Source organism: Acyrthosiphon pisum, chromosome X (genome assembly GCF_005508785.2).
Source record: "Acyrthosiphon pisum isolate AL4f chromosome X, pea_aphid_22Mar2018_4r6ur, whole genome shotgun sequence".
Lineage (NCBI taxonomy): Eukaryota > Metazoa > Arthropoda > Insecta > Hemiptera > Aphididae > Acyrthosiphon > Acyrthosiphon pisum.
Window position 1 is genome coordinate 44,214,376 of NC_042493.1, and position 15,195 is coordinate 44,229,570.

The 15,195-nt window shown below is 30.0% G+C and overlaps 1 long non-coding RNA gene across 2 annotated transcripts; it reads left to right on the plus strand.

Moving 5' to 3' along the window:
- Positions 1–366: 366 nt before the first annotated feature.
- LOC107882557 lies at positions 367–1,885 on the plus strand. 2 transcript variants are annotated; one of them, XR_001678798.2, is made up of 3 exons: positions 367–714; positions 1,237–1,512; positions 1,655–1,885. It is a non-coding gene; the product is annotated as an uncharacterized LOC107882557 (long non-coding RNA). The 2 variants fall into 2 exon arrangements; XR_001678797.2 differs by having other exon boundaries at positions 369–714; positions 1,240–1,512.
- Positions 1,886–15,195: the final 13,310 nt, after the last annotated feature.

Consider the following 15,195-nt stretch of genomic DNA (forward strand, 5'->3'; position numbering starts at 1 on the left):
ACTCTATTTACTCTCTAATCTAAGTTGGGGTGAAACGTTAAATTTCTGACCGAGTTGATAAAGCAATTGTAATAATTAATACTAAAATTAAATGTGCGATAGATAAATATTATATATTTTATTATTATATTATGTATATGCACTGGAGTGAGAATCAACAAAAGTCTGAGTTAAACGTACATTGTCAGCATGTTAAAACAAAACCATATAATAGTATGACAATTCATTTTTTCCTTCACTTTCAGATTTAAAATAAACAAATTAGATATATAAAGTATGAAATTAATTTTTTTAAATCATAACTTAAGTAACTCTTCAGCTTTTAAAGGTATTGGGGAATTTTACTTTTGAACCTAACTAACTAGATATAATAACTAATATAATATCATAAATCACCCTTATTATTTTGAAGATTGAATCATGTTTTCCTTTCCAAACAGAGTTATTGTAGTTGTACCAATAGATTATCAGAATTTAAAATAATATTTAATTTAATACTTATTTTAAATAATAAATACATTTTTAATTGATTTATATTATATAATTATAATTATGGTTATAGATGAGAGAGTAGATGAGTGACTCTGAGGCCGAGACTGCCTCAAAAGAGACTACCCGGATGTACAATGATGACTAGAATTATCTCATTTGCCTTTATATCAGAATTATCAAGATCTGATAAATTATTCTCCTGAAGCTGCTCGTCAAATAAGGGTATTAATATTATTTGATTTAATTCTTAAGAGTATGTTTTTGCACTATTTATTTTCTCTATCTAACTGACAATGGCAGTAATGCCACATGCAATAGTAGTTTCACATTCAGCGGAAAAAAATACGTGTTGTTAGCTTTAATATTAAAGTGAATTGACCAAACTTAAACCAATCTAAACTTTTCATCAAACTTGTTAAAATCATAATCTGTGCATGTGCGTTGTCTTTTTTGTATGCAAGTTATGAGTATGTAAATTATTAAAATTTAAAAATGCTTATGTATCGCAGACATTTAAATGTTGTAAATAAATAATCCAACCTACAAACACAAATATTGTTCGTTAATTTAAGTTTGATAATAGATAAATTCATTCTAAAATTAAAGCTAACAACATAAGATTGATTGTTCTGTACTAAAATGTACTATGTTGTGTGTAAATCAGAGACAGAAAACAAACAATTCACTGAATCCTCTTAATTTAATATTATTGAATATATTACCTTAATAGATTTTTATGTTTAGCAGGCGAGTATAACATTTGATTCCACGACAGAAGATATATCTGTGGATTTTGTGCTTGTTTCTTCATCCAAAGCCAAAACACCAATGGAGATGGTTGGCACCGTAGTTCTGCTTTTGAGAAAAGAATTAAAGTACAAGGATTAATTGTTGAAGAAGATCTTGTGAAGATCTTGTTGGTGGTTTGACATTTGTCAAAATGCATGCATCTAGCTAATAGCTATATCAGTGTTACGTAGATGTTGTGGAGTATTAAAACTGTAAATGCCCATGAAAGAGGTAAATTTTATTTTTAGTATTCTAGAAAAATAAGTAAAGTTCGCAAATAATATATTTTATTAAAAAATAAATAGATTAAGCATGAAACAATAAAGAATTATGTAGAACTAATCTTTTTTAAATGTGTAATTGTGCAATCTAGAGAGGCTACAAGTAACAGATTGGAAAGAAAGGATACAGGATCGCGAATATTGGAGATCAGTGACGGTGGCAGCCAAAACTTTTGCAGAGTTGTAAAGGCACATAAGATGGAGAAGCTAGTGACCAAATATTAGATATTCTACCGCATTTAATCAATGGTATTACACAGGGTGTAACAATAAGAAGACCAGAAAAAAAAATTATGTTATTTAAACGTTTGACAACATTTGTTAAAATTCTAATATGATTAATAAACAATTTAAGATATAATACTCAGCAAATTCCCTAAAATAATATTTTGAAAAAAAGTTTTTTTTCAAATTAATTAATCAAAAAAATATTGATGTTTACAAAAATTCTAAAAAAATAAGCTTCTTGACTTAGATAATGTTTTTTCCATCAAAATTATTCATATAATCAGATTCATAAATTGGCTATTTTGAATTTTTCAAAAACAATTTTAATCAAAATTTAAATATTTTTATTTTCGGTATTAAAAAATAAACATAATTTTTTTAATATTATACGTGTAACGCAGGTGAATATAAATTATATACTAAAAAAAATTTAAATATTGATTAGAACAAAAGTTATTTCATCTGTCAGGTCTTTCTGTTACAGCCTGTATATTAACATAATATTATACATAAACGGTATGCCTATAATATTATATTGCACTCGCAATGCGAATGTCAGCATTTGGCGGCGCGCCATTATCGTTAATTATATATATTATAAGCGTGGATGTATAATATATAAAAAAAAAATTAAAATTAAAATGGGATGACGGTGAAGACGATAATGATTATAATATAATGACGATAATATGCACCGCCGCTATTGTATTAACTAAAATATTACATGTTTTTTTAGTTTTTTTTTCTATAAATATCAATACTGGCCCAAAAGCCTGAAAATTTAATACAACGTTCCTGATATATTGTTACAATATTAGTTGACAAATATTAAAAATATGCACAACATTTTTTTTCAAGCATTTAAAGAACGAATTTTGACAAAATTTGTCAAATTTAAAATTTAAAAATTATTTTGTTGTTAAAAATTAATAAAATGTTTAAATTTTATAGCTAAGGATTGAAAATTTAAAACAAGGTTCGACGTAGGTAAGTAGGTTATTCTATAACCAAAAAATCTTAAAAATATAAAAAAAAAATTTTTATATTTATTTTATGTTCAAATTTGGACAAAATTACTTACTAAATAAACAATAATAATAACGATTTTAGTTATTTTGTTGTAATTTTATAATATTAATTTAACTTACTCAATAAGTTGTAATGGATGTGTTAAATTTAAATTTAATTATAAATCACTGTTTTAAAACGATCTGTCAGCCTATAAACATATTTTAATATTTTATTATATGTATATTGGTACCATTATGGCATTTCTGTAAGTCATTTACAAGGCTGGGCAAGTTAACAATTTTTTTTAACTCGTTAAGTTAAGTTATTTTAAAATAATTAAGTTAAGTTAAGTTAAAAGTTACTCGTATTTTTTTCGTTAACTCGTTAAGTTAAAAGTTAAATTTTAAAAAAAAGTAACTTAACTTAGTGTTAAGTTAAAATTTGCAAAAATAAAAATTCCAGACACATAATATGGTTTGTTAGATAGTTTTTCTGGTATATTTCTACTTTTCAAGGACACCTTTTTTTTTGCATTTTTTTTTTTTTTTTGATACTTATGTAGTTAAGTACGCTGAAGACGATGGTGAAGTCAGAAATTTGGGGATCAGACTTAGTTTCGACGTTATGACACTTCAAAGTTAGTATATAATAAGTTTGATAACTTATAAATGTCACGTCTCCAAGCGGGCCCAGTTGTGGCCCAGTGGGGGTTTACACAGCAAATAGGGGGATATTTTCGATTTTGATTATCGAGCAAGCGTATCGAGAAATCAAGCATTATAGGTATTTAAGGGTTATTATATAAAGTTAAAACTTCAATTGGCTATAACTTCGTGCGCCAAATTCTGATTTCACCAACATTTTTTTTACCCAAAAAATGACTAAGTCCCCCCAAAAAAAACCCAAAAAAAGGGGTGTCCCGTAAAGGAGAAAAGTTCCGTTTTTCTTTACGTCCAAGAAAATTACTGGGGAGATTTAAAATGATACATCAAAGTAAAAACACATTCAAAAATTTGCATTATTCTTCGGACGAAAATTAACTTAATTTAGATATTTTTAAAAGAAAATTAACTTGAAGTTAACACGTTAATCTTGAAAAAAAAGTAACTTATTAAGTTAAAAGTTAATTTGAAAAAAAAGTAACGAGTTTATTAACTTAATTAAAATTAACTTAACCTTTTAACTTAATTTTAATTTTTAACTCGTTAATGCCCAGCCTTGGTCATTTATTTTTCTATCAGTAGTACGGCAGGTTGAACTAATTCTTGTCAAAACCTAATTTTATATAATATAAATCATAATACTATTTTATACAATATTACTAGATGTTATTATTACCTACCTAGTCAATTTATAGTGAATACGGTGTAAATAGGTTTGTGATGTGCAAATAGCATAGAATGAATCTAAATATTTTGATAATTGCCTTGCGTACCTATGTACCAAGCTGACTGTTACTCGAGACCTCAATAAAGGAATTATAAGTCTGAATTCCATTTTAGAGTAAGCTAATGACATTATTTTAAATCCTCAAATATTTGGATGAAAATTATTTCTTGCGATAAGAAACAAATTATTGTGACGCTCAATAAAGGTGCTTTATTAAGCATAGGCGTGCGCAGTGGGTATGCAGGGTATGCAGCTGCATACCCTGAAGCTCTTTGAGGGGCAAAAATCGTTTTTAGAAAAAACATTTTTGTGCGCAAAAAAAAATAATTACTAATTATAGTGCGGCCCAGGAGTGTACATATTATTATGTTTAAACTCGAAACTATTTGTGTATTGTGTATATATTTTATCAGAATTTTACATTCTTAAAATAACTTTTTGGGGGTGCCTGTGGTAATCCAGTGCTTAATTTGGGGGGGAGGAAAAAGTACAAAATTGGCTAAACACAGTGTAAACACTGTAAACAATGGGAAACTAAGGCGATTGGGGGGGAATGTCCCTTTCGCCCCCCCCTCCTGGATCCACCACTGCTTCTGCATACCTTGAACAAGAGGACTGCGCACGCCTATGTTATTAAGGTATATAAAGCTATATTAATATTATAAACGTATTCCAATTATTACATTACAATACAAGTATTCGTGTTAATATGAAAAATGATGAAATGTACATCAATATATATAATATGTAATATCTTTGAAAATAAATTGGTCGTATAATATATTTTCTATTTTGAACAATATTATATTATTTTGTTGTCATGGAGATTTTCGTTTGGATGTTTATTCATACGTCCGATTACAAGTTTTGAATCAGTTTATATTTCGCAACCAACCGTTTCCCAAATTATAGTTATTTTCTCTAACATAAATATGCATAATAATCAATTTATGAGTCTATTGGTATATCTTATAGTTTAATAATTTTTGTCACCTTGCGTAAGGTACTAAGGTATAAAAACGTAAAAACATAGCTGTTTATTTATTATAGTTTATCACGTCATATAGGTACTACAGATATGAACGCCACAGTGGGAGCTGAACAATTCCATCAAATATATGCCAATAACGAGGGTCGATCCATAGTCGACATTCTGGATTTGGCAGTAAATTTAAAGATCACGGCTGCGGTCGGTTCACCGATACTGCACCGTGGACACGCTACAGAGGAGAGTACCCGGCCATCGCCGGAATTGAGTATTGACTCACCCATATATCTGCAGCAAGACGTAGGCTTATGATTGGAGGACCATCGTCGGAGCCTGATGCCCCTTTTCGTGTGACATAGAATACGGACACACTCGGGGAAATCTCGTTGATTGACGCTCTGGACCTGGCCGTCGATCGTAGGGTCACCGCCGCGGCTGTCCTGCAGCAGCTACGGATTCGGTGGAACGAACATTTCCAGTTGTTTCCCGAACTGCGAATCCGGTCACCGGTGTACGGCAGCGTAAAGACGGTCCCGCCGGTACCTGCGGAAATCCCGGCAGTACAGTCAGCTGTTAGTCCGCGGAGGAGGTCTTCTTGGAAGAGGACCAAACGGTTCGTTTGGAAGTCGTTGGTGAACGTGCACGCAGAGTTTGTTTCTGTCAAGCCTTCGTAGACCTAGAGTAATGTTCACCAAATTTTCGATTTTTTCCCCTACCTAGCCTGGGCTACTAATAACGATGGGAAAGCGTCCGCAGAACCCGACACCTCGGTCGAGGGCAGCAGTCAAGGCGAAGCGATGTGGGGTCGAGGTATAAGATACGTGAAAGTGCACTTTTGGGGTGATTGGCGTTAAGTCACCGACACACGTTCTCCGGCCACCGGCGGCAGGGCCACGGGATCGTGGACGTCCGGAGACCCTCTGGAGATGTGGCGGGCCACGACTGCTTCGGTCCGAGAGCGACGACGACACTGGCTTGCTGTACCGGAGGTACCATTGGCGGTATGACTGGTGCAGCGTTGCACTGCGAAGAGGACTCGTGACTTTGACGACGGAAATCGTAGGCACACGTCGGGCGAGTGACGGACGACTTTAATTATTATTATTATATACGCTGGCTAGGGACCAAATTATAATAATAATATTATAGTCTTTGTCGTCTCCTGCAGCACAATATCTATAACGCACGTCATCGTGCACTAGCCAATCGTTGCCAACCGTCATCGTTGCTCTCGCAGCCGTCGTGGTCGGGTTTTCGCCCGCTTCCGTGGTCGTCTTCGAGTCCTCGAGGAAACGCACCCGCGACTCTTGTCTCCCCGCAGGACCGGCCGCAAGAACGATGTAGAAATGACCATCTACACCACCCACTCGCCATCACGTACCCCCCCCCCTCGCCACGTCTTGACTGATGTTCTTTTTTTTTTTACAATTTTAATTCATTGTAAATTTTTCTGCCACATTGAGCACCTTTTAATTTTTGTTAATATTATTATTTATTGTAATTTATTCTGCCACATTGAGCACCTTTTTTTGTTATATTATTAATATAACTGCGAGCAATTTTCCTATATTTCTTTGTATTACTTATTAATTATTTTTCGGCATAAATGTTTCAAAATTTTAAAGCACTCATTAATTATATATCAAATATATCGTTAGTAATATTATTGAATTATCATTTATCTCACACCTCTAATGTTTTTTGTTTATTTTTTTTCAAAATTATAAACTACCGTGTTTAAAAATGATATTTTTTTTATACTTGATATTATTTATTACTGTATTCAAATTATTATTATAATTTATATAATAAAATTGTTTTATTATCTATAAATTATCCAATAATTAAATAATTTATTTTATACAGTAAAATGTTGTTATATATTTTTTGTATTAAACAGTAGGTAGGATTTTATTTATTACAACAGAAAAATGATTGATGAACATGATAGTGGTCATGTGGGACCTATGAAGAATATTAACCATAAATTAAACTTGTTAGCTTATAATTAATGTATTTCCTATGAGAAATAGTTCAAAGAAAACCAACGTAATAATGTACCGGAATATGGAGTGAAAGGGTCACTCAATGGTTTTTCGCTGTGAAATGTATCACAGTGTCCATGGGGTGAATAGTGTCAGTTAAATACATTTTTATAAATGTTGAGTTATACCTACAAAATGTATTGTTCAGAGAAAAATAGTTTAAAAATAAAAGAAACACAATTTTAAATTAAATTAATTATTAGTAAAATCCAAAAAAAAAGAAAAATCCTTCAAAAACAAAAAACATATAGTACGTACTGATCCCTATTCACCCCAAGGTTACCTATAGGTATAATTCAGTCTTAATAATATATAAACAGACAAAAAAAAAAAGAAATGCGTAAGTATTAAATGGTAAGCATTATATAGGTACCTACTCGTAAATAAAGCATCGTGACCGGATGTCGGCAAGAGGCTACAAAAATACGCTCGACTAGCCACTAGCGTATACAGTAAATGGTGCATTGTATCCTCGGATGGATTGACAGTGTTTGATTGTGGTTGATGTTCAACATTATATTTACAATACGCTTCATCATGATAATATTTTCCACGACGACTTCGAGGACAACGCACTCAATCTTTTGAAAAACTACTGACAAATTATGAAAAACCGCTAAAAATGGGATTTTAATTTCTAACGCTTTGTTTATCACACCATAGCAACGAAAAAAAAATATTAATTCAACTATTACGGTAGCCGGTAAGTTGATTTAATGTTATAAAATTACAACAAAATAGCTTAAATCGTTATTACATTATCCACGAAAATTAATATTATTATATCGCGATGTATTTGCCATTTAATTTTCAAGTTTTATAATATAATATAATATGTTACATACTTACATATTAAGTCCAGAATTGTACATTTCACAATGTGTATCAATGATTTGTGTACATATCGTGCGAACTGCACCTACAACATAGATAGATTTGTATATACAATCGATATACACGATGTGTACAACAATTAATGACAAAATGTAATAATTATTTAAACGATTTTACAATATTGTCGTTCAGAAATATAACTTCAACAGACTTTAGCCCGGACTAGTGCACTATACACTGCTGTGTTTCTACGTGAATTAGTAAGATTTTACAAATAAAGTGTGAAATTGAAAATAATTTTAATTTAAAAAGTTTTATCCCGGTTTTATCGTACGAAAAATTAAAAATATTAGCATAAGTGAAATTCAATAGGGAATAGATAATAAAAAAAATTACAAAAAATAACAAATAACGTACTTATAATAATAATACAAGCTAAACATTGAAAAAATATGACTTCATTAGACTACAACAGACGTTTGAATCACTGTGACATTGCTAAAGTAGGTGCGCGAATTTAATGAATTTATTTTCATTTTCATGTAACAGACGAATATGAAGTTAAATATTACATGTATATAATGATGAAATGTATGATAATCTTGAAAAATCCCATAATGAAACAGCTAGGCCATTAAGGACTCATTATAGCGAAATAAACAAAATTATTAATAATTTAAAAAATAATTACGTTAATATATAGCACGTCCTGTTATTCAATTGTTTTTGTACAATTATATGTAATGTGTATACCTCTACGTAAGTATATAGTTGGTATATCAATCATAATAATAATAATGTTTGGAAAAATAAACAGCCCGAAACCAGGTGATGTAAATATAATATTATCATAGTTGCTGGCTACTAATAAACAATGTTTGTTTTAAATTATCGGCGACCGCCTAGAACGAAATTCGGAATCGCCTCATTTGCAATTTTTCCGACTACTTATACGCGCACAATATAATATACCTGCAGAGAAAATGGCTGAATCACATAATACCGAAACAACAACCCGAGAAATCGAGAAAACCGTTAAAGACTTCATTAAGAATATCATTAAGAATCGAGTCAAGATAATGAAACAGAACTTAGCATATTCGACAACTTCTGAGAAGAACCTGCGGTTGCAGATTTGGCGGTCCTGTTCGCGGGCGGTGACTCGTCAAAAAACCTTCAACTGGACGACGAGTCCAGTACTGAACCGGTTGAATGGATCAAAAACGACTTGGTTGCTGTGCCAACGGTGCAGGCGTGGTGGAAGCGCCAAGTGACGCGGCGGAGTTCGTCACACCGGCCAGAGGAGCTGAGGTCAGGAACAGCTTTGGAGACTTGATCGTTGGCTGGACCCGGGGGCAACTACAGCAAAACGCGCAGCTCTGCGTAGAGAGGTATAATGAAGGCCTTACGCGTATTATGCTGTTGTTACTCGAGGTGAAACCGTCCAGGAGTCTCCTCCTGGCCGAGGGCAGTGGACAAGGCGAAGCCAAGTAGTTGTGGCGTTTCTTTGCATAATTCGTCTTGCTTGAAAATTATATGGGGACCTTCTATTATACCGTGACAGCTCGCGGATTCTGATGGGTTTGTCAGGACTGCACCAGAACGTGCTCGGCGATTCCAACGCGTTCAATGACCTAACGTGTAAGTATGCAATTAAAATAAAAATAATATTCGTAGTACTAAATTTGTTACATATAGTATATACAGGTGACGTATATTTTATTAAACTGTGATGGGTACGTCATGCGATCGATTTTACCATCTGCAACGTCTTCAAGCTCCGGAAATCGTGGCTATGGTTAAACCCAAATCGGCATGGCATTAATGTTTTGCGAATATTGATAAAATACGCTAAATGCCAATCGATTCTGGAAAGACACTCGTAGTACTGTTTTTGGAGAAAACCACCAGAAATATACCAAAGTGGAGATTTATTCGTTTATGAAGTAAATTAATTTTAGTATACAATTTATAAGAGGTAAACTATACGATTGTTTATTTTTTTTTTTCAGTCAGGTTTATGGACAAGTAGACAAAACATTCTAAACCTTAAAATTCTGGACCATGGCATTAACCCGTTCGTATTTTACATCCTGACGAAACAAGACGGTTTTGTAAGTGTAAGTAAGTAGGTACCTATTTAAATAAATATTATATTGTATTTTTCATAGTTGTCTAGTACTGTACCAAATAATGTTTTATTTAAAATGTTAGGGCAGTCATTTGGTTGCGGGTTATATATTTCAAAACTAAAACATAATGTGGAAAATGGTAATATTATGTAGCTTGTGTTGTAACTATGCCACAGTAGCAAAAACAAAGGTAGGTATGGACTATAAACGAATTCACATCGAATTCAGTAACTATATGGACCTAGTCGTTTTAGCAAAATATGTCACGTCTAATTCGTATTTTTAGGTTATCTAAAATTGAAAGACTACAGAGAACACCGGAAAAACCCTTTTCCGGCTTGAGTGAATTGACATACTATGCATATTGGAAAGGTGTTATACTAGAATATTTAGTATTTTTGTATATTCGTCTTGATGTCTTTGTTGATTTAGTCGGTGGTGACCATCTCAACTAGTCTGGGTCAATATGAACTTGGTTTAATTCAATTTTCTTCTTTATGTGAGAGTCTACAAAATTCCAGTCTATATATTATATACATATTTTCATTTCTTTATAGACTTTCACATCCATGTTGAGCGTTTGAAAAGTGTCTATAATATCTTGTCTCATTAGATGTAAATTAAAATTTTTATTAATTTTATGATATTTTTATTATTATTCTGCGTCAATTATTCTGCGCTATAACTATTTTTTGGAAATAAACAAACGAATAATTAACATATTCTATGTACATTTAAAAGCTACTCGAGGTAAGATTTTTTTTGATCTGTTAATACCATACTAAAAATAATATTATTAATATTATTATCTCTATATATCACATCATTATAATTTTAAATTCACTTATTACAATATTATATTATACAGTGTACTCTCGGTAACTCGAACTTTGGTAACTCAACATTTTCGACATCTCGAACAAACAAAATTCTACTTTAAATAACAATAATACATTAAGATTTTGATAATTAGAAATTATTAGTAAGTCGATTTTTTTTCCACGTGAGTTTCGAATTACCGAGAGTAGGTACAGTTTAGGTACACTGTAGTTATAAATTATTTTCGTTTTTTTGTAGTTATAAATTATTTTCGAGTAAAAAAACTTCTGAATTGCCATTTAAAATAATTATGTATACATATACGCTCTATTAAAAAAAACCCTCCACAGGTTGTATTAATTACACATTGCACGAGCAGATTGTTAGAAATAAAGCAATAAGAGCTTAATTAAGCTCAGTTGTACTATTTTTTTTACGACCCATTCAATTATTCGCATGTTTATACAAGCACATAGTAGGTAAGTACACGATAAAGGAAAATGAGCTTGGCCATCTGTTCACTACCCGGCAAACTGCATTCATGTAAACCAATGCAAAATACGCGTATAATCGTAATGTTTCTCTAGAATTTATCACGTTGAAATATGTTTATAATATGACCCCACAATTCATTAAAAGTTATCTACTTCTGTCACGCTTTATAAATGCACCACTATTCATATAATTATAATTTACCTGATTCTTTGAACCAAAACTTAGTTTTGTCCTTTGTGTATTACACGAGGAAAAATCAACGGAAAGTAACAATATGCGGCGTAGTTGTGTACACTAAATTAGTACCTAGACATTATATATATAATATATGACATTATTGATTCAATATTCTTAGAACATATTTTTAAAATAAATTTTAAATTATTTGAACATATTAAATGGATAAAGTAGGTACATTGTATACCTATAATCATTATATTATGAAATCAAAAAATGAACGATCAAGTTGGCACGAAAACACCAGTCACGAAAAATAAAATAACAAAACTGTGCAAGGTCTTAATATTTTTGATGCGATTTAAATAATAAATAATTGTCAAAAAAAAATAATGCATTTTATCATCACTAACAATTTACTTGTTTATAAAATAGTTAGCAATCTATAAATTGTACAAATTAAAATAAATGCTCATCAGATCCATACAAAGGCACATTCTTAATGATATAGAAATAATAGATAAGAGAACAGCAAAGTATACAAGGTGATTCTTTTTAACATTGGTGTTAATATTGGTCATATTAATTAATCAATACTATTGTACCTATATCTAGAAAATTAAGTGAACTTTTTAACTGTATAAGAAATTGTATACATTATTATAACTGTATTTATTTATCTATATGAGTTCCATCTCCTAGATATGAGCTTATAGCTCAGTTCGTATATGTATCAGCTCTTAATATGATTATTGCATTTTAATTGATTTATTCTGAATAAATAAAACAAAAATCAAATGGAAATGATTAAAAGTGTACATGTTGGTAAAAATAATTCTTGAAATTAAAATTAAATATTTAGTTTAAACTTTAAAGTATTAAATGTATTATGTATTTGTGTAGGTATAAATGTAGAATTTACCCAATATAATAACATAATATAATTTATGTTTCACATACTAAAATTTATTTACTAAACTTATAAATAGTTATAATTAATAATATTGATTATTTATTATTCATATTATTTAAATAATAATTTAATAATAATGGAAAAATAATTTCGTTTAAGATATTATAATCTTTATACCTATAAGGTTTATAGGTAATACAATACTATAGTAATACTATCAATTGTAATATATAATTATAAGTTATACTGTTATAGCCATCTATGTGAGTTAAGTACAGTTTTACAAAAATAATACCTACATAAAAATATTTATTTTATATTGGAATAAAAATGTGTGTACCTTAACCTACAGACTAACATAGGAAAAAAGAGGAAATCATTTTATATCTTAACTGATTTTTTTTATTATTTTTATCACCTCAAACTCCTATTATTATAACTATATTTTATTCGTTTATAATTTGTAAAATAAGCTTAAAACTGAGTTATTAAAGACATAATATTATTAAGTTTGAGATTAAAATTATAAAAAAAAGTGAAAAAGATGACTTTGTGTAGTTTAAAGACATATTGTTTCGAACATGATAAGAAATCATATAATAAAAACAATTAGTAATTGTAGTAAGACCAATATGCTATCACGTTTGAAATAAAAATATAATATCTTGAAATTAAATACTTAATGTAATTTTCCATTAAATTAAAACAATAACATGGTAAGCCAATAGAATTAAATCATAGAAATTAAAACCTTGTTTTTTCTGAGTTACCATGTATGTTTTATGTATATTGTTTATATTAAATGTATCTTGCCTGACTCGCAGCCGCCTATGGACTATGCAGTAGCAGGATTATGTGACACAAAGTACCTCTAAGTTCTCCAAATACGTGAGTCGTTATAATAAAATAAACCAATTGCTGCTCGTCAAAAGAAGTCTGACATTTGTTAGTTGTTGCTCGCAGGATTCGGTATTGGGAGGTTGTTACTGAGATTAATGCAGGAACGCGTGCATTGGCTGAAAGGACGACACGGTTTTGCTGACCAAAGAGTGGCAGGTGACTTTATATAATGTTAGGTAAATACATTTTACGATCATCCCTTTTCTCTGGCAGCATTTATTATAAGAAAGCCACACGTTTTACAGTTATATATTTTCCTTCTTATAGGTTAGGACTCGAGTCTAATACAGAGTGAGCCGAATAATTGAGAATAAACCAATAATATTTCTATTTTGAATAATAATTATAATAATATTAGGTGTACAAGATCAGTTTAAATAACTTACTTCAATTCCAATGTTTGTATAGGCAGTATAAATACATTTTTAAATTTAAAATTTAAATCCAGCTTAACTACTTAACCTTACGTATTTTTATTACCACTCAAATATAGCACCAGGTATTAAAAACAATAATCAAAAAATAATTTAAAAAGTTGAACTCTTAAAATTAATGTTTACCCACAACTAGATACGTGTAATCATATTGTTAAAATTGAAAATTGTAAAAAATGAAGAAATCGAACAAATTTTCTATGGAGACGTATGTTAAGTACTAACTCTTACTAACCCAATGCCTCCAGAATAATTCAAGAAATACACTTATGATCCTCACTATTCCCCTACAATCTATGTGAAATATTGACAGCCAACCAAGAGATGAAATCGTTTCTTATTCAACTCCTCAAAGAGACGGTGTAGAAAATATGACATATTAACATTGATTATATCACATACGTAATTATAATAATTTAAACCATTAATGTATCATATTTTAAATATTTTGTATAAAACTATAATTATTGTATAATTAATTTTAGAAGCTTCAATGACGTAGCAGTTGAGGTGTATAAATAAATAGATAATAAAAAAAAAACTTATGCATATTATTATATTCTTTTAGGAAATAAAATGAATTGGCTACGAACCTATTAAATTGTCAAACGACACTTTTTAAATGGTACCTATTATATTATAGAAAATCATAGTATTTGTAACAAATATGGTCTTACTACCTATATAATATTTTAGAATATAGGTATTAGGCGTATATTATACAAACGGCAAAATACCAGATGTTGAATAAATTAATAATTACAGGAAAAATTATATTTTTATATATTATGTATATAGCATGAAGTGCTTCGTGAATCATCCATCATCACTGTATAATATACATAATATTAAATATATATATATATATATAATCATATAGGATGTCTGGACGTTATATTATATATAATAATTGGTTGTATATTATTATATTGAAACCGAAGATGCGGAGTAATAATAGTCATAATATATAATGTAATAATTATATAATATCCATATAGGTGTATATAATATATATAAATATACCCACTTGCCCCTTCCACTACCTGCATATATTTATTACCTGTGCAATATTTTTTATCCAATGAAAATTTATCTTTAATCAATAATGGGTGTTAAAATCTAGAATAAATAATTAATTTCATGCCTTGAACTAATCTGGGATATAAATGTTGCATTCAATTTTTTTTTAAATTTAAAATTAAATATTATTTTTTACAACCTATAATTATACCAACGGTGAAAAATAAATATTAAAACAAATACACAAT